At 37.2% G+C, this 19,076-nt stretch overlaps 1 protein-coding gene across 8 annotated transcripts in view; it reads left to right on the forward strand.

Moving 5' to 3' along the window:
- LRMDA (leucine rich melanocyte differentiation associated) overlaps positions 1 to 19,076 on the forward strand; it is a 692,873-nt gene that overhangs the window by 360,472 nt on the left and 313,325 nt on the right. The gene's annotated exons all lie outside the window — the stretch shown is intronic.

The raw sequence follows: 19,076 nt of genomic DNA on the forward strand, positions 1-19,076 counted from the left end.
TTCACTTTCACTTTATTCCTTTTAAATAATACACATGCAGTCTTGGATATATGTGAAATAGTATTTACAACAATAGTAAATCTGAGATTCAAGCATCAGTAGGAAAACAATGAAACGGGTGCTCTAACATTTTACACAGCTCCACCCAGTATATTAGAGAATATGACTTTAAAAGTTGGTGCAAAGAATGTATAGCATGGGCAAAATACCAACACACATATAATTTATTTTTATATATGCCCTGTTGTAAAATGAAGGGAAAAAAGTAATATGCTAACATAACAACTCAGATACTTGCAAACAACAGTTAAATGAAATACCTTGCAAAAATTACCTTTCCTTTAGCTTCTTAGCTAGATTACTACATACTGTTGACATCCCTTTCAATAGTTACAATAGTTTAAATTTATTCACCTTGTTCTTCCTGCCAAACTCAGAATATAACCTTTCAGCATAAGGCTAATTTCCTCTCCTTTCTCCCTTCAGTAGTTGTTGGAAAGCCTAACAATATAGTATTGCTTTGCAGGGCATTATGCCTTTCCCATTGGGTGAACAGGCAGAATATGAATTTATTTGGGTTTATTTTCTGTTGAAAAGGCAGCTATAATGCGAGTACAATTGCTTCTCATGGTAAACTTTTGAAGGTGTATTAAAGTGGAACTAAGCAATCTGGTGAACCGAATGGATGTTTTTCCAGTACTTCATTTGCTTAAAACTTTTAAGTATTTTGGAGCAGGCTGGATTAATGGGAGAATTAAAAAATACACAGCATGTTAAGGGCTGGCTGACTGGTCTTTCTTGTGAGCAGTATTGCCAGAGACTGTAGAGCTCCAGGACTAAAAAGCACATATTTCATGTTCACTTCTGTGTTTTATTGTTATTTCTTTGTGGTATCCTTTTCTTTGCACAAATAATGACTATGAGGAACATGGAGATTATTTTTTCCCAGGCAGTTTAGACCTAGACCTAGTATTTGTTGGAAAGAAATATTCTACAGCTTTGTCACTTGGGAAGCTGGGTTTTGGATAAAGTTTCTTCACTGATATGAGGCATAGGTTAAACAGATTTTTTTTATTAAAAAAAAGTTTTGTCTGTTGTATATAAATATATGACATTATAAACTTGATCTCTGGAGACAACATATGGTAAATAGTAAATATGGAGATTCTTACATTGTGAATTTTTTGCACTGTGTAAATTATAAATAAATAAAATCATAAATATAGTTACGGCATCATTACTGATGCTCTGTAATACTAATTCAAACCTTGTATGTTTCTGCAGTCTTTGTAATTCCTACTCATTTTATTAGGTGCTAGTTCAGTTCAGATTGACATGGTTTGTTGTCTTACCTACATCTGTGCCTAACTTGTGTTGCCAATAGCAACATTTATCATATATCATATATCATGCTTTGTTTGGGAGCAGGATTAGTTGCATTTGTTTAAATGAAGTGTGAATTTAGTGTTGGTGAAAGGTGCCAGATTGACAACTCTTGAAGGTGAGCTCCTGGATGTCTGTGGAAGAGGCAACAGAATTGCTTTGCTCTGCTGGTGTATTTCTACCCTGACCCTGGAGACGTCGCTGCTAACAATTATGCAAGTTTAGCCTCCGGGTTGATTTTGAATCTGTCTCTGCTTTGAATCTGATGACAAAAGCACCAGATGAATTTGCTTTTAGGAGACGGATAGCTCCTCGCTGGCAGTAGGACCAAGACCACAACAAATATGTTCACTTTGTCTGTCAAATAGTCTTAAGTAACAACGTAAGCAGGGCTGCTTAGGTTGCTGCAGTTCTGCTCCCTGCCTTCCCTCCCAGCCCAGCTTCTGACTGGATTGTACCCCTGAACTGCTTAACTGTGGGCCTGCAGGAGTGTTGGGGGGTAGCAGAAGGGAGGTGAGGTCATATGGTAAAAGCAAAGAGTAGGAAGGAGTATGAGAATGCGGTACTTTACATTCAGATTGGCTTAGTTGTTATGATGTTACAACATTGCAAATTAGTGACCTGAGCTTGGTTCAAACTAATGAATGTTGAAGTCCTATGAAGTTTAAACCAATGAACTAATGAGCATTGAAGTCCAATGGCCAAAGTCATCCAGCTCAGCTGTGTCATTCCAGAATGAGTTAAAATAACATATCTGCAAACAAACTCCTACAGATTCCTACTGTATGATTTATTTCTTCTGGCCTTTACATTTGATACTAAACTCATACATTACTGAATTATGAAAAAGACCTTTCTTTTATGTGTAATTTGGTTATATTGACCATATTACCTTAATCTTGACTGTTGTAGCCCCATGGTACTTTTAAAGGGTTGGGACCAGCTGTGTGTGCTTGGTTTTTTGTTTGTCCCCCACCTCCCCTTTAAAAAAATCTCACCCTGAATGAGTTGTGTAAATATTCAGTCTTGACTTCAACTTGCATTGCAGTGTCATCAATTATGACAGGCTGCTGCCTCTTCTCTCCACTCTTCATCTTTTCCCTGTCAAAATGCACCCTTTGGCAGAATATTTTTCAAGGGCTAAATGTGAGTCTAAAGGAGTCACTGTCAAGGCATTTTTCATAATTTCAAAAATATTTTTTTCTCTCTCTCTCTTGTTTATAATTACCTCTTGGAAACTTCAAATTGAAATGTTTCTTTGCTGATTTTTCATCACATGCACACTGTACTGAGATTTGAAGGTTATTAATATTATTTTTTTTTGAGTTTTGCGGTGGGTGAGAAGAGGGTAAAAGTCTTATGGCATAGTATACATAATGCGTCTCCTCCCCCTTGGCCCCCCCCCCCCCCCCCGGTAAATACTGAAGATTTTATATGAGTACCACAAACTGGGTTAATATCCCTTTTGTGGATGGGCTTTTCCTCTGTTTCTCTTCTATATACGTTGAAAGGCCAGCTGCTCATGATCGTTGCATCCCACAGTAGATGAATAATGAACCCCTAAGGCCACAGCAACTGTTTACAGTCTGGAAGGAGCTACCACCGATTATCTAAGGAAGATAGTGACTTTCTTTGTCCCTTTTCTCTCCTGATCTGATAATTGTGCATTGGTTCGAATCTCAAGGTTTCTAAAAAAGCTTGTTAGGTAGCCAAGCAAGTTTGGCTTATCGAAAAGCCTATCAGATATTTTCTTTTATGATCTATTTAGTAAATATTATTAGTAAATATTGAATTTTTTTCATTTCCACAGTCTCTGAAGCATTAAACACAACACTCATTTTCCTTCTTTCATGTAATATATATGTTAACTTTGTTTGCGATGTTGCTGGATTGTCGTTTTATGTGAGCTTCATGATCACAGATGTCTTTTTCCTAAAGTTTCATCTCTAATTTTTGGTCATGATACAATTTTAGCTGTTAATTGAAAAATATATAGTATTATCTCTGATGATTGTGAAAACACTTTGTAGATGCAAAACCAAGAATAAACAAGAAAAGCTCAAATGAAAGAGGTAGCATAATTTGAGGACTTATAATTTTGAGGGCAATCTAATTATTTTGCATGTTCGGGTAATACTCCAACTTTGTCTGTAGGAGTGGCTCTGTTAAAGTGAAAAATATTTGCTACAGATTTTGCACCTCAGGCACCACCTTTCGCTATAGCCCCCTTCTCTGCAACCTTCTTTTCTGTGAAACATTTTATTTTTGAAGTAAAATCTCTTTCCTTACAGAGCTCTGGTTTCATAAGGGGAAAAGAGCCAGAGACTCAGTGACTCCCTAGAGAGTATGTGGTTACCGTTGATCTACCTTGAAGTCACTAGCTATTTTAGTAACAGGTGAAACTATGGCAGGTTGCTTCCATCAAGTTATAGTACTATCTACTATTGTATCTACTATTCTCTTTAATGATATAAAATGTTGATCTGGGATATAGAAAGATATATACCTATAAATACATACACACACACACATCTATGTGCACCCCTTTTTCACCCCTCCCCCTTCACCTTTGCCTCCATGCTATGGTCCAAATTCTAATTTCTTTAAAATTTCAGAATTTATAATTCTGAATCTAATTTGAATTTAAGAATTTAAAATTTAGGAAATAGGAAATCTCTACCAAGAATATTGAGCGTAGAAATAGCTGTACTGTTTCAAAAGGCCACTCTCTGATGGGAGAGGCTAAGTAAATGTTTTTGCTTGGCTTCAAAAACTGCCCAGATTTGGGTTTGAGTTGCACGTAAGTTGCAGATTTGGGTTGTTTTGCTTGTGTACTAACAGCTGAGGTATTTTTTTTAACTCACAATGTTTTTGCAGGGATTGCCTGGCATTTTAAGACAATGGTGACCATGTACTAAGTAGATGAGGAGACAAGAACCGTTACATTAGATATTTCATTGACTGTTGATTTTTTCCTTCAGTTAGCATTTTCAATCTCTAGCAGATAACTGGAAAGACTTGTGTTTGTGAATAACTTTTTTTTCCACATTTCCATAGCCGAAAGGCTTATCCAAGCTCCTGCTTGCAAGACTGTTGGTTATCGTGCACGTATAGAGGAGGAGTATGGCCTGCTGGTTAAAACAGGGAACTACTAGAAGGTGATCTGTGCAACTCCTGGCCCTGCTGTAGAATTTCCATATGACCTTGGGCAAGATATGTCAGATAAAACTTACTTCACAGGGGTATAATATAGCTGAATTGATTAGATTGTAGTGCTTTTTGATCCTTTTCAGGAAAGTTACACAAAAAGAAATTGCTACTGTAGTAGAACAGTTGTGGAAGTAAAGTAGAAGAACTGGCACAATTAGGAGACAATTTACTGACTTTCTTTTCCGGCTATTTACAAACTTTTCTAACTTACTTCAGGTTAGAAAAGTTGATGTAGTGTTTCGGTTTGTTTCTGTCCTTGATATGCACGTGCAGCTACCATTAGTGTCAGCAGGAGCTTCATGCTTGCATCGCGAGAGGAGAATAGCCCCCTGTGCCTATAATGATACGTTAGATAGCCGCTTGTGGCTCTATGTATGATTTCTGATCTATTGTGCCAGAGATGCTACAGCATGAGAGAGAGCTGCTGTCATTTTCAATAGGAAGTGAGAACTTTAAGAGCTTGAGAACTGTCCTCTTTTTTGAATAGCACTTTTGCTGCATGAAGTGTAATTTATTTTTATCACAGCAGGCATAAAGCTTCCAGGTTTTCATAAAGAAAAATGATCCATATAGTGCCCATGTCGATTGAACAATCACATGAAAACCTGTAAATTCAAAACATAGCCCTTTCTCAATGCAAAGTGTTGTTTCCTTTTCTTGAGGCTTTTAATTTTTTTCTTTTCTTTTTTTTTTTTTTAATCTTAGGCTTTCATTAGTATTTCAGACATACTATAAAACATTGTTTTCATCTCAACAATTATTCTTCCAGGCATCAGTTTGCCTTGTAACAGGACGTGTTGTTTAATTATACCAACAAAAACTTCTTCAGACAGGACTTTCTTTGCCTTCAAAATCTTTTGATGAGATACTTCCTAAACTTTTCTTTTTCAAAGTAGCAAATGTGAATCAATAGTTAAAATTTGGAAAGAAAGGGGAAAGGAGAGGAGAGGGTGGAAGAAGGGGGAAAGAGAAAGAAATTGTTTGCATCTTGCCCAATACACAAACACACAAAAAGAAAAGAAAACAAAGCAAGACCTATTATTAGTTCTACAACTTGTCATTTTGATTAGTGAACGGTTGCCTCTCTCTCTTCTGAGAAAACACTACATCATTAAATGATGTCCATTCTTAAATGCAGAAACTGGGCATTGTGTCTCTTAATGCATAATTGGACTGTCTTTTAATACAAGCAGAGGCACTTGTTTCTGAATATAAACCCTGCACCTCAACAGGTCAGGGAGATGGTAAAAACCTGTTGTTTGGCTTTGTCTTGGGGAATAATGGAGTCACTAATCTACTTGATCTCTGAGACTCAGATAAAGAAGAAAGTGAACGATGCATACATTTCAAAGATGGAAGGCACTTGTAAAAGCAATTTCTTTGGAGGGAAAAAGTAGAGCAAAGGCTGTTGGAAACCTTTTAATTAGTACTAATTACCTCAGCAGAAAACGTTGGAGGCTTGAAAGGATTTGTGTCAGCAAGTGAAAGATCAAAGATTGCGGCGCTCGCATTTTAATCTGTTGGCTATAAAAACGAATAAGGGGGTGGTAATGGGGCCCATGAGAATGACAACCCAGGTGGTTGAGGCCTTAATCCCTTCTTTACTGCTAGTGCCTGAGGCCTAGTTCCAATTACATAAGATGATTTAATTTTTGCTTTAATTTTAACAAAAGTTAAGTTTATTTTAGCCTTCAGTAAGGACAAGTTTTTCAGACAAAATCATTGTCAATTTATTTCTTTTAATGTTTTAAGTCCAAACCATTATTAGCGTTTTTTTTTTCATTCTAAGTGGCTAAAGTTGCTCTATAAAAGGCCATGAGGAAGCAAAGGTGCTTTGATGTGGTCTCGGAAAAAGGGGAGGGCTTTCGGGCAGGCGCTGCCACCACGCTGAGACTTCCTGAAACACTTCCTCGGAGATGCAGTACCGTGATGACTGAGACTTTATTTATTTATTAAAAAAACTGACTGCCTAATTGCATCAGCAAGGAAGGGTTTATAGGCATTTGCTGTGTGTTGCTGTGATACTTCACTTCTCTGTTTCCTTTCAGAGTACTCTGGGTGTGTTCACACTATGACACCTATAGTAAATCACATCGTTATTTCTGTGGCTTGAGCAGCTCATGAGCACCTCAGAAATCTAATTGTCATTGAATTCCTCTATGGACAAAAGAGTGAGCATATGGCTTAATCTGAAGTTATGCTGATGGCTGCAGTGTGGACTTCAAATGGGTAAATTTATGTTCAGGAATCTCTACAATTCCATGCAGCAAGACCCAACTGTTCTTTCAGAGGAAAGGTAGATGTTTTTTGAATTACTGTCTTGGTTACTATTCAACACATGCAGTCAAGTGTTATCTCTACTCAGTGAAGAGGTAGGCTTTGGGTTTTTTATTAATTCAATTTGTACCAAAGGCAATATTATTTCACCTCTGAGTATTCAAGCATAGTAAGTTGCAGCCACTTGTACGTTTATTTTTATAGGTAATTGGATTAAAAATCTGGAGGTAGTGGCAATAAAAAGAGTTAGGGCTCCATTTTGGGTTATTCTTTGAAAATTTTTACCCAACGTTTACTCATTATCTAAAGCTTGAAATAAACTACTTCAAACCACAGACTTTACTGAGGTAGCTAAAGCTGATTTTATATTCAAAATATGCTTAGTTAAATGTGTGTAAGAATTATATCATTACTTGGTAGTGTATACAATTGGTAGCACTTCCTCAGCTATTAACCTACCCCTCTTGTAGTTCAGCCTTTGACCTTAGTTTCTTATGGTGTTTGTTATTCTGACTTGATAGAAAACATTGTTGATTTTAAAATAATACTGTTTTGAATGAACTCTTTTTGTCCCTTGATAGGCCTTGTATGTGTTGGGATGAAAGCGGAGCCTAATGAAAGCAGATTTCTAAATTCGATGTTGTCTTCCTTTTAGACTTTTCCTCATCTGTGGAATAAGTTGTTCTTAAGTACGCTGTGGTGAAACTTACCATTGAATCTCTTCCTTGGGCATGGAGTAACTGAGCGGAGACCTCAGCCTCTTTCTACAGCAGTAGAGAGGTGTAACACTGGCTTAGTTTTTCCAGCATGACTTTTCCCCCATCTCAGACCATGGTAACTGTCCATGAGAAGCTGCCAAAAACAACCCTAGATGCTAGGGTTATTCTGTTGTTCAGGAGACACTAGGGTTTTCTGCTCATAATATAACATTATCTGGGAACATTTTGTATTACTGCCTGGTATGAAGTGTGTTTGAATACAAACAGGCACAGTGACAATTTGGAGTGTGTTTATATGATTTGTGTTATGCTAATTGCTCATCATCCTCTTCCTCGTTCCTAGTCTGTCAAATACGCAGTTGCATATCTTTTGAAGGTGTGCCTAAATTGATGAAATCATATAGTAATATGTTCAAGGAACTACATGGATGGGGATTTATGATAGACTGTAGTTCTCTAATCATATTTTGGACAATCTTTTTAATTTAGTGATTCAAGGCAAAAAAATCCTACCTTAGTTTCTCTAGTCCATCCTCTTGGACTGTGAGATTGTTATGTGCTGTCTTTTCCTTCCAGTGTTTTCTACAGTCCAATTTTAAATATACTTGCAGCATAACAATGAAGTGCCAATATCCTGACAAGAGGATACTATCCAGCATTCCCTGTGAATTATCTTCTTCTTCTTCTTCTTTTTTTTTTTTTTTTGAATGCTGTAGGAACTGGAAGAAATGCATCTGTTGTCAATCATGTACATTTCCAGGAAACTTTATTTGTTCACGTTTCAGAGCGTAGCAATCTTTGTCATTTCAGAGGCTGAGTTCTAGCATGTTGTTTTGACCAACTGTATTTCACTATTAAATACTTGATGCTTCTATCGCTGAGGTAATGTGAAAATATTACTCATTATTTTGCAATGGGAAAAATAACCAAAATGAAAACCCAAATGAACTTTAAAAGTAAACTAAGAAATGTTTTCATTTTGACCATGCTTTTCTTCTCTACTTTATGTAAAAAATCAGGTATTTTTTAATACAAGTTGCAAGAATTGTTTAATTGAAATAAAAACAAATTGAAGAAATAAAAGCATTATCAAAAATTCAGATGAGACAAAGATATAAGCGCATGCTTATCTCTGAGTTTGAACTCACATATATAAATCTTTGCAGGATTACCGTAAGGTCCAGTCACTCAAAGAATTGCACAAGCAGATAATCCTGAGCAGTTACCATGCAACACTGTTTGGTTGAGTCCAGTGTGTGGTGATGATTCCCAAAAGCCATGACGTGTTACCATGCTTTCTGCTCCTTGCAAGGGTGATGCTAGTTTACGAATTCCTTCTCAAACATTGTAATTGCCCAGACTGTTCCCCAGGTAGACACTCTCCACGTTAGTATAAAATAGTACTCGTTGCAGCTGGGCATCCTAACTTAACTTGAGTTACATATAGGGCTTCTTGTACATATTGTCTTTATTTAGATTTGCTGCCTCTGTGGAACATGGTAGTCGGTACTACCTTGCCCTCAAACGCCAGATATGCCTGAAAGTAAAACCAAGTTATATTTAGTAAGACTTAACCATAAGCTTTTAGTTTTAGGGATGGAAACAACTGATTTTAAATAGGATAAACACAAAGTTATCCTTGTTTATACTTAGCAGGTCACCTTTCTACTTGCTGAATCTATCTTGCCTGGGATTCCTGAAATGCTTCCAACAGTTCCAACTGCTTCGGCTCCAGGTTTTTCAGCAACGCATCTTCTCAGTGTTGCCATCAGTTCTAATTTAATGTCATCTTCACCTACCCCAGCTCACAGTCCTTGGAGCTAAAACAAGAGACTTCAACCATGTTTGAAACAGCTGTTGATTTCCTATTTTTGTTTTGTGTGTACTGAGCGACTCCTCTATGGCCTAAACTGTTTCCTCTTTCTCCTCTGAGCCTTAACTGGCCAGTTACATCCCCCTCCAGCTGGACTTGTCCATCTGTCCAGGATTCATACCCTCCTGCTAAGTATGATATAAGACACATACATGCATTTCACAAATGATCTCTGGTATGCTGCTAGCTTTCTAGACAGAGATGAAACATGATATAATGTTAACACAGGTAACAGACCCAGTAACAAAGCTATTTTGTTTAAAAAAGCTTATGAAGGAATATTTCCTTTATTATAGCTTTTTTGGGTGTTCTGGTGTAGCAGGTTTCAACTTTTATAGTCTACAGTCTGCTGGAGATTGCACAGACATAAGTAAAAGTCACCTCTTGTGTGTACTTCTACTTTAGAATAACATACATCTATATGGAAGCTGTGCTGTTTAGCACTTAGGTAGTCTGCTTGAAAGGATTCTAGTTATTCTTGCTTAGTTCAGTCATACACAGATCTTGTATGCTTTTATCCTGAGTTTTATAGATCTAATAATCCATTTGCTAGTTTTTGGGTGGAGAAGCTGGTTACAATAAGGAAATCTATTTCAAATAATGCTTTAAATGCAATAAGCGATCTGATCTTTTTAAGGCTTGTTGTTTTAAAGTCTGCAGGAATTGTTGTTTGCTCCCTATGTTAAAAATAAGAATAAAAGTATTGTAATTTAAAACTAGAAGAGTAGGTTTCTAATTCAGGAACGTGTTCTAATTTTTTAATATACTGTGTATTTAGTACATAACAAACATCTGTGTGTTAAGGATGCTGATGAGCAAAACATTCAGAAAGAGAATTTTTAAAGTTATGTTGTGATTAAAAAAAAAAGTTGAAGGGCAACATAGATGCTTACTCAGGAAACATAAAGGTATAAAATCTTCCTGAAATTGATTTTTAAAGATCTAATGAATTGAGAAGCTCATCTTAACAATTTTATCTGTGTAACTGATAAAACTCTTGTTTCAATAAGCAGAAGCTATGTGATTTTTGGAAGCTTACCTACAGTGGTTTAGGTGTTGATACAACTGCTCATTTTTGTTTGAGAAAGTGTGCAGTTTAAGTAGATCTTATCAAAAAACATTAATGCAATGAAGCTTAATTCACTGCTTTATTAGACCTATTTAAATATGCACTAAAACATTTCAGAGACATCTCAAACCGAGGATACAGTTGAGTGTTTAGAAAAAGATGAATGTAGTGGCCGTTAAGTTTTAATTGTCTCTTATCTCTTGCTACCATGGCAATAAAAATAAAAACTTTGTAGAGTAATATTTTATATAATACATTATTTGGTAGGAATATTCTTAGTCAGCAAATCCATGTAAGCAGGGACGTAATATTTTCTCCTTTTCCATCATTTTAATATGTAAGTCATATGCTTCTAACAATCTTTGTGTTCTTATTTTCTGCATTTAACAGCATTTAGAAATCTTTCTTAATAATATTGAAAGCTGTAATATTTTTAGTTTTTTTCTTCTCCTCCCTTCTCAACAAATTCCATAAGAAAATTAGAAATTTAAAATGAATCTACTTTATCTTATTTTGCTGTGGAGCTCTGAAGTGTTTTGATGAGCCTTGATAAGCTGATGTGGCCTTTAGGGAGAGACACATCAAATATAGGCAGGCAGCTCCTGTGTCTGGTAACAAAGACTGAGGAGGTCAAAACTATCCCAACAGGCCTGAGCAGGTCAGTCAGAGGCAAATGTTGGAAATAAAATTTGGTGGGGAGGGGAGTAAGAGGCCTGGGTCAAGTCCTGTTCAAAAAGTCAGCTTTGTCAAAAGCTTCAGTCACATTCTTACCTACAGGCAACCTCTGCTGATCCCAACTCATTAATCGAACTGGAGAGCCGTCTTGACCCTGGCTCCTTCCCTTTGAAGTGTGGTGTCCTCTGCAGCATGAGGAAATAATTTGCTGCCTGATTCAATGAGCCATCAGTAGAGCCAGCAGACCTAATGACATGTGAGAATATTAACCTCCTACCACGAAGAGCTGTGAATCTTGAGAGGCAGTCTATAATTCACCCAGCACTCCTGAGCCTTCCCTTTCTGTCTTTTTCTCGCACTCACTTTCTCACTCACGGGGAGAGAGAGAAGAGAGACCTTCTTGTCGTAAAACTTTATTTTCTTCAGTAGTGGGAGCCTTACTGAGCTGCTTGATAATGAGTTACTTTCCTTTTGCAGTTAGATAAAATTTATACTGAAAACTAGACATCCATCTTGCATATAGTCATTTCTGCTGAAAATATGACACAGGCTACGTAAGTGACATCAAGGGGGTGGTAATTTGAATACTTACTGAAGTAGACTATTTCATGTTTCCTTATTTATTTTTCAACATCAAAGGAAAAAGTGAAAAAAAAAAAGAGAGAGAGAGAGCAAGACAGAGGCATGTTGTTCTGTATAATGTGTTTTCTAGCTGCCCTTAGTCAAATGGAACTTTCTGCAGTACCCCTCTTTCTTAATTTTTTTTAGTCTAAAAACAGTTCTGCCGGGCCAAATGCGGTGTGTTACACTCGCGTGTGTACCCCTATGCAACTTTAACAAAGGACTAGATTGTTGGCCTAATCCTGCTGCTTTTAAAGTCAGGGCTGTTTTTTCTCTTATTGACCCCTTTAGCATTATCAGTCAAAGACTGTCAAGTAAACTCCAGAGAGCCACTGTTACTCGTTTGGATCAGATAATAAGAAAGTAAAAGCAAAAATGTCCTTGCGTGTATATGCTACTCATCATGAAAACAGTGGTGACAACCAGACTTCATGCTGTTATATACCCACGTCTCTGTATACCACGTTGTTGGTAACTTTTTTTCCAACGGGAACAATCATATTTTTATAACAAAAAGTTGTAAAATACTGCAAGTAAATAGTTCTTTACCACTTTTCATGGTGCTGGTTGGAGGTGCAAAGGTGCAGAGCTTGAGGTTATGGGTACAGATGGTCAATGAAGGTAGCAAGTCCTAGACCAAAAGGACTTGTGCTGGCAACTTGGCCTAGTCTGTGCTGCAAAGGCTTTTTTTACTGTAACTGTACTGGTGAATTCTCATTTTTGGCACAGATATAGCTTGCAAAAGCAAATGAAATTACACCAACTGTGAACACTTTGGCTGGTAAAAGCAGATGTTTCCCCACTGGGGTAGAAGTTAGTGGTGCAGTTGTGCAGTAGAAATCTTTCTGTTACAAATTAAGCCTGAATTCTATCGGGTTACAATGAGAGGGCTGGTTTTTTTTGAGGATTTGTTGGTGAAAGTATTGGTTTGTTGTGTGGATCCAGCTACAGAGTAAGAGACCATGCAAAGGGGATAAAGGAGATGAGGGGGACAAAGCAGCGTAGCTAGCAGAAGGAAATAATAAATAAATGTCAGTTAATATGCTGTGTAATGAGTACTACGGTGTCTGTGATGTGTCCCTATGTTTTTCAGTTGTTCTGAAGATTTTTTTTTTAACAACGAGGGTTTCAATGTTATGTCCGTTAACAATTTTTTCCTGTCGTGCTTGAGCAGTCTATTAGTTGTTCTCACCTCTCACAGCTGGATGCAAAGGCCAGTTCTCTTGCCTCTCTCTGCTTCATCTTTTTTATTAAGTTTATTAAAACTAGTCAGATTATACTTTCTTATGGCACAGGCTGTGCTTGGTCCATTCATTACGGTTTCTTATCTTGGCAGGCAATCTGAATTGAACGGCAGCTAGTCCATTATGCACATATGAAGCCCATCACTCCTCCAGCAATGGCCAATTCATCAAACATTTATCTTTTGCCCTCTGAGCAGTGCGTCAATTTGCTTGTCAATCCTCAGCCTTGGTTGCTGTGGAAGATGGGAGAAAAATTACTTCTCTTTTCCCCCTTCGCATTGCACACTGGTAGTCGAAACAGGCTTTACGCTGCTCACTCCACAGGCTTGTTACTCCCCCCTTCTCTCTGCAAAAAGGGGAGGCGTCAGGTTACTATCTGAATTGTGGAGTGACAGATTGATCCAAGATACAATAATGCTTTCATTATGACGCTACCTTTGTGCTTGCGTTTGCTCATGTTTCCATTGTAACACTGTTTTTTAAAGGCATTATAAATAGGATCTCAATGCATGGAGCTGAGTAGGGCTTTGAAGAATAAATACATTATAGGGTCTTAAGGTTTTTTCTTTTTTGAAAGAAATAGGTTTATATTTTGTAAAGCTTGAGTTGTGCTTTTACTGTTTATAATCTCTAATACTTCCTTGAATTCTTTCAAGTTCAGGAAATTGCAATGCTTGCATTTTTTTCTAAATGACTTTGGAAGCCATTTGTTTTATTATGATTGAATTCCTTGTTAACACTGGGGAAAAAGGTGAATGAAGCAAGAGAGAGACCTAAAGTTTTTCCTCAGTCCTTCCAACCTTGTTATTTTTCATAGAATAATTTCAAGAAATTTTAATAGAAGGTGTTTAAGTCCATACTTAGGAGTATTGTTGAAGTGATGCATACATTGGACTATAGTGACTTTCTAGTGTTGTTTTTTTCAGAATGCCTTTTGATAAAATAGGAATGCATACAGTCACTAGCTATCTACTAGGTAATTTTAAGCTATGTTTTGCAAACTGTATTTTGTTACATGATAGTTGTTTGACCATTAGATGACTAAGACCTCATTTTCTCATCCATTTGATATCGTTTTAGAATATTTTTTTGTATCTTATGTGAAATCCTGCTTGCCGCAGGCTATATTATTACACTGATTTTCATTTTATTAAATTCACACAGAATTGTAACAGTAACATCATATAAAACATCAAGTGTGTTTAATCTTAAAGATATACTACAGAAAAAAATTAGCAAAAGGAAGCCTAAAATGCAGGAAAAGTTTGAGTGCTGTAATTGGGATTCCCTCTTGAGTAGAGCTGTATTAAATGCCCGTAGTGAAATCTGAAACTTTAAGAGGTTCATTAGAAGAGAAACTGAACCCCGCTCCAGTCAGCCTGGTCAGCTTCATGGTTAGAGTTAGCCCAGAAAAATAAATTATCTGTTTTTGAGTGTAGTGTTGGTGGGAGAGAATGGTGGTTAAACATCTGAATGGTTGACTCACAATCATATGTTTTTTGTGAGCTATTGAATACTGTATTTGGGTTTTCTAGCTTATTTCACCAGCCAGGTTATGCACTGTTTATTGGCCACAGCTGTGACAGCTTTTACCTTAATGTTGTAAATTCTTCTCATTTCACTACAAATTATTGGACAAATACGCTACATTTGTCCCTCCCAAATGTATGTAGTTTGCTGAGCCTCACCTGAAGGTGTGATGCACCTTCTGGAAGTGCCCATCTGTTGTTGGTGGCAGTAAGGAGTTATGAATAATGGGGGTTTTACAGATAGATGAGATGAATCTGCACTGCTGTTTTTCAGATAATTGCATCATTTGAAGTGCTGCTGCTTAATAGCAAAATCTCAGCATTTAGATTTAATAGTTTGTAGGGAAGGATTTGTAAGGATAAATTGCAAACTCCTGAAGTTTAGCATCCAGAAGACTTGATTATCTGTTTGTCTATTTATTTACTGACTCTTGTCTTTTTTGGTTTTGTTTTCTTTGAGGTTTGGGGGTGGTGGTGTTTTTTGCAGGGGGAGGGTTGAGTAGTTTTGGCTTTTGCTTAGCAAAGGAATTTGCTGCATAAGGCTCACAACTATTAAAAAAACCACATGTAGATGCTGAATTTTCATGCTTCCCCACTGTTTAAATGTCAAGGTGCTTACGTAGTTCCAGTTTGTCATGCAAGATGTTTTCATTGTAATCTTTTTTAGTTATAGGGTATCCCAGGTAGTGTTTTATACTTTCAGTGTATTAGGAAAGGAAAAGATTGAGGGATGGATATTCACTTCATTGTGCATCTGTGAATTACGTACAAGCATCAAGATGAAAAGGCTCAGAAACTAATCGTGGATCCAGTGCATGTCACAGATTTAATTTTTCCTTATGGGGAAGCAATTTTTTTTTTTTTTGGAAGCTTGTACTTCAAATATGCAGATTTAATCTCAGTAGCTCACTATAAAGGATACATATTTAATGATTCTGGTCTTTTCATTTCTTTACATTTCCTCTTCTGCTGACCGTGTTCATAGGCTTGCATTGAGTTTTATTCAAGTAGCTACTTTCAGATATTTTCAATATATTTTCAATATAATTTTTACATATATATATATATATATATATTTTCAATATACCAGCAAAAGAAAGCTGGAAGAAGATTAACTAGAAGTGATGCATACTGGTATCTCTAAATAGCTTGCAAAATACTAACATTCCCTCTGGTATTAGACAAAACAGGGCATTTCATGTTTTAGTACCATTGGTAAACTTGTTCTTCATTGAACAAAATTGTGTAATCCCTTTTTTATGACTCATTTAGTCCAGCTTGGGGCCTGGCCCACACTAGAAACAGTGGCCAGCATGTAAGCTATTTCAAAAAGTTCTTCTGATGGAGAGCTGGCTTATACGGGGGCGGGGGGAAGGCTTCTCCAGCATTTTTTTATATTTGTTTTCTGAAACCAGAAAACTACCTCGTCAAAATCACTCTTAGGTGCTGTAATGCTGGGGTTTGGGGGTTTCTTGACATCCACTGGGGCTTCTCCCCTGCCTCCATGGTCCAAAGTCACATCAGAACTATCTATTACTTATTCCTTTCTGCCTTCTCTTTGGATGGATCTCATGCAGAGAAATGGGTACACACACCAAGTATGGCTGCAGAAAAGAAAAGCTGTTATGCTTGGATGGTGTAAAGGTCATTTTATGATGCTTTACTTGTAGTTTATCAGCCGTTGCTGACTTGGTGTGTAGGAAATGCACACAGCATCAATTAATAGTAGTTGTTTGATTATAATAGTGAGAGGCGTTACATCTGGAATTAGAACTGAACTCTCTCTGCTCCTTTTTCTTTAAAAGTGGGTTCCTCTCACTGTGTTTAGAGCAGAACCCCAAAAAGCAGATTTGAGAGTATAATTCTGACAGAGAACTCAGTGCTCTCTGCGCAGTAAATCTGCGCAGAAGGTTCACCACGGCCCTTCCATCGCCAGAACGGAGTTGGAAGGGGATTCTCCCTACCCCCTCCTTATTTGTGCGCTGTATTTCAAATGAAATAGAATTTGAATTTGAACAGGTACCATAAAAATTAAAGCTGAAATGATGCAAAATCTGAAATTATGCATGTGTCTGTGTTATGTTTTTATGTGTGTATAGCATTTATCTATTGCTTTTTGTTTTGTTTTGGTGAGGTTAAGTCACAGGACTGGAAGTCAGGTGCTCTGGGCTTTATTTCTTCTCTCCTAGAAAATTGCTGAGGGTCACCTTTTGCTAGTCACTTAACCTCTCTCTGCTTTACTACAAAATGCAGCTTTAAGCCCCGCCGGTTTTTGAAATGTAATTCATTAATTTTTTTTTTAAAAGGAAAAACAAAAAAATGTTTGTGCTCTTTAGCTGGCAGGTGTTAGAGAAATGGAAATTACAATTATATTCTTTAAATACTGAAATTATCTGGTACTGGGGTTCTCATGTTGATTCTGCTCCTCTGTAATCTGTTAAAACATAAAAGGCAAGGAAAGAGGTATTTTAAAAAGCTTTTCTTTTGTAACAGCCCTGTCTTTAACTTCTGGTAATGGCTATCTCTTGTCAACAGAGTACAAATCAATTTAAAGGCAAAAGCCAAACTCTCTCATTTACATATTGTTAACTGCTCTCTCTTTTCCTGTTAAGCAGGAGGAAAAAGTCATTAGAAATGAGTCAGCTGTCTTATTAATGGAGGGGTGGGGTAAAACGTGAGGAACATTTTCTCTTTGGAATATACTTCTGAACAGATTGTTCTTGTGGACAAGGACAATTGCATAGTACCAAGGTCTGTCCATTTACTTGAGAGACTTCTGCTTTTTTCATTTCTAAAATCTCATGTTTTCATTGTCAAATGTTACCGAATTGAAGAGCTGCTCTTTAGTTTCATTGTAACCGAATCCCCATCACGCCAGAGGGACTGCATGAAACGGTGTAGTTGACAATTGCCATGCATACTTATACAGAAAAAAATCTCTGCCATGACATTCCTTTATGATTAAAACTTTACTGCAAATCATGAATGAATTATGGAAAAGAAAGCTGGAAGAAATCATACTGATTAGTTGAAGGACTTGGATAAAATGACATTTCTGAGACCTTTGTATTCTACAGGATTATTTACTGTCTGGTTACAGAACATCTTAAGTCGTTTTGCAGAGGGAGTCACTTTCCTGTTTAGCGCAGTGTTTTTGTAAGCTAATGAGGGCAAAGCGTGAGCCATAGGCAATGATGCTGTGATATTAGCTGTGACAGGGAGCTTGATCATAATTATCTTAACGAGGATAGGGTTAATTACAGTGGAAACTTAAAGTTTTTTCTGTTTGAATGAGGCATTGCTGAATACGTTGTGATGTTTTGTCGGTTTGATGTGACTTTGGAAATTGCAATGGAAATCTCTTGGCAGCGCTTGCTCTCCTCTGGGAGCAGAGTGAGAGCCCTGCAATGAGGTAACTGAGATGGTGCTTGTGGGTGAGATAATGGGCAGCTTTCGTGTCATCAAAGCAGGCAAAAAGCGACCTGCTATACACCTCCGTGATGCTTATTAGCTCCTTGAAACTGAGGGAAGCAGCTACCTGCCACGGCCCCTTTAGCGCTGCTTCTATTGTGGTACTGAGATTGTGTGTTGCTTTTAATATCCCAATATGGGGAGACAATTTGTCTGCTGTGAACTATGAGAAAACAGCCCACATTTAACTTTACGATGGTTTGCTTTCTCAAGAGAGTTCCTTTTTTTTATACCTGCTTGTCTGTTTTAGGGTGTTTGTGTGCTTCTTGCTTTATTGTGTGTAGACTCCTTTTCTGTTTTCTAATGTGCTCACAAGGAAATAGTTTGAATACATTAGTATAACTATCTTACTCTCAGTGAAAATAAAAATACTAGCATTTTGTACTTTATAGATGTCTACCTCATGCTCTGAAAGTGCTTTGCATGGAGTAATTCAGTAATGCAATCCTTCCTTAGGTAGGTGATGTTATCTCTCGTTTGCTGATGGGAAATTGAGGCATAGAGAAGTTACGTGACTTGCTAAAGTTTGCACCATTGCATCGATCCAGTGTGGACTGGGCATAGAGCTTTGGCTTTTCAATCACAGAGGAAAGAAATATTTCAGTCCCTGCTGGGAAATGTTTCCTTATATGTTATGATGACAGAGATTTTGTTTTGTATTTAGTAGCTAATATCACTGAATGGTAGCAAACATGTTCCCTTTCTTCCTGCCCCCCCACCAACTTTCTTACTTTCTCACCAATTTTGTTTTGGTGCTAGTTTTTGCTTCTGTTGAAGATGAAAAAAATCAGAACTCTATACATAGCAAAATAACATATGGATGTAAATTTATGTTAATGTCTACACGCTCTCTCTGTACTGTGGCAGCCCCTCCCACCTCCTTGGGCTCTGAATTTAGCTGATTAAATCACCAAGTGCACACTGCTCTGATGACATGAAAACAACAATTAATAAGCAACCCCCTGTGTAACATGGCTCCTTTTTAACTGAGCAGCTAATAACATT

The sequence above is a fragment of the Struthio camelus genome, chromosome 7, assembly GCF_040807025.1.
Source record: "Struthio camelus isolate bStrCam1 chromosome 7, bStrCam1.hap1, whole genome shotgun sequence".
NCBI classification, from domain to species: Eukaryota; Metazoa; Chordata; class Aves; order Struthioniformes; family Struthionidae; genus Struthio; species Struthio camelus.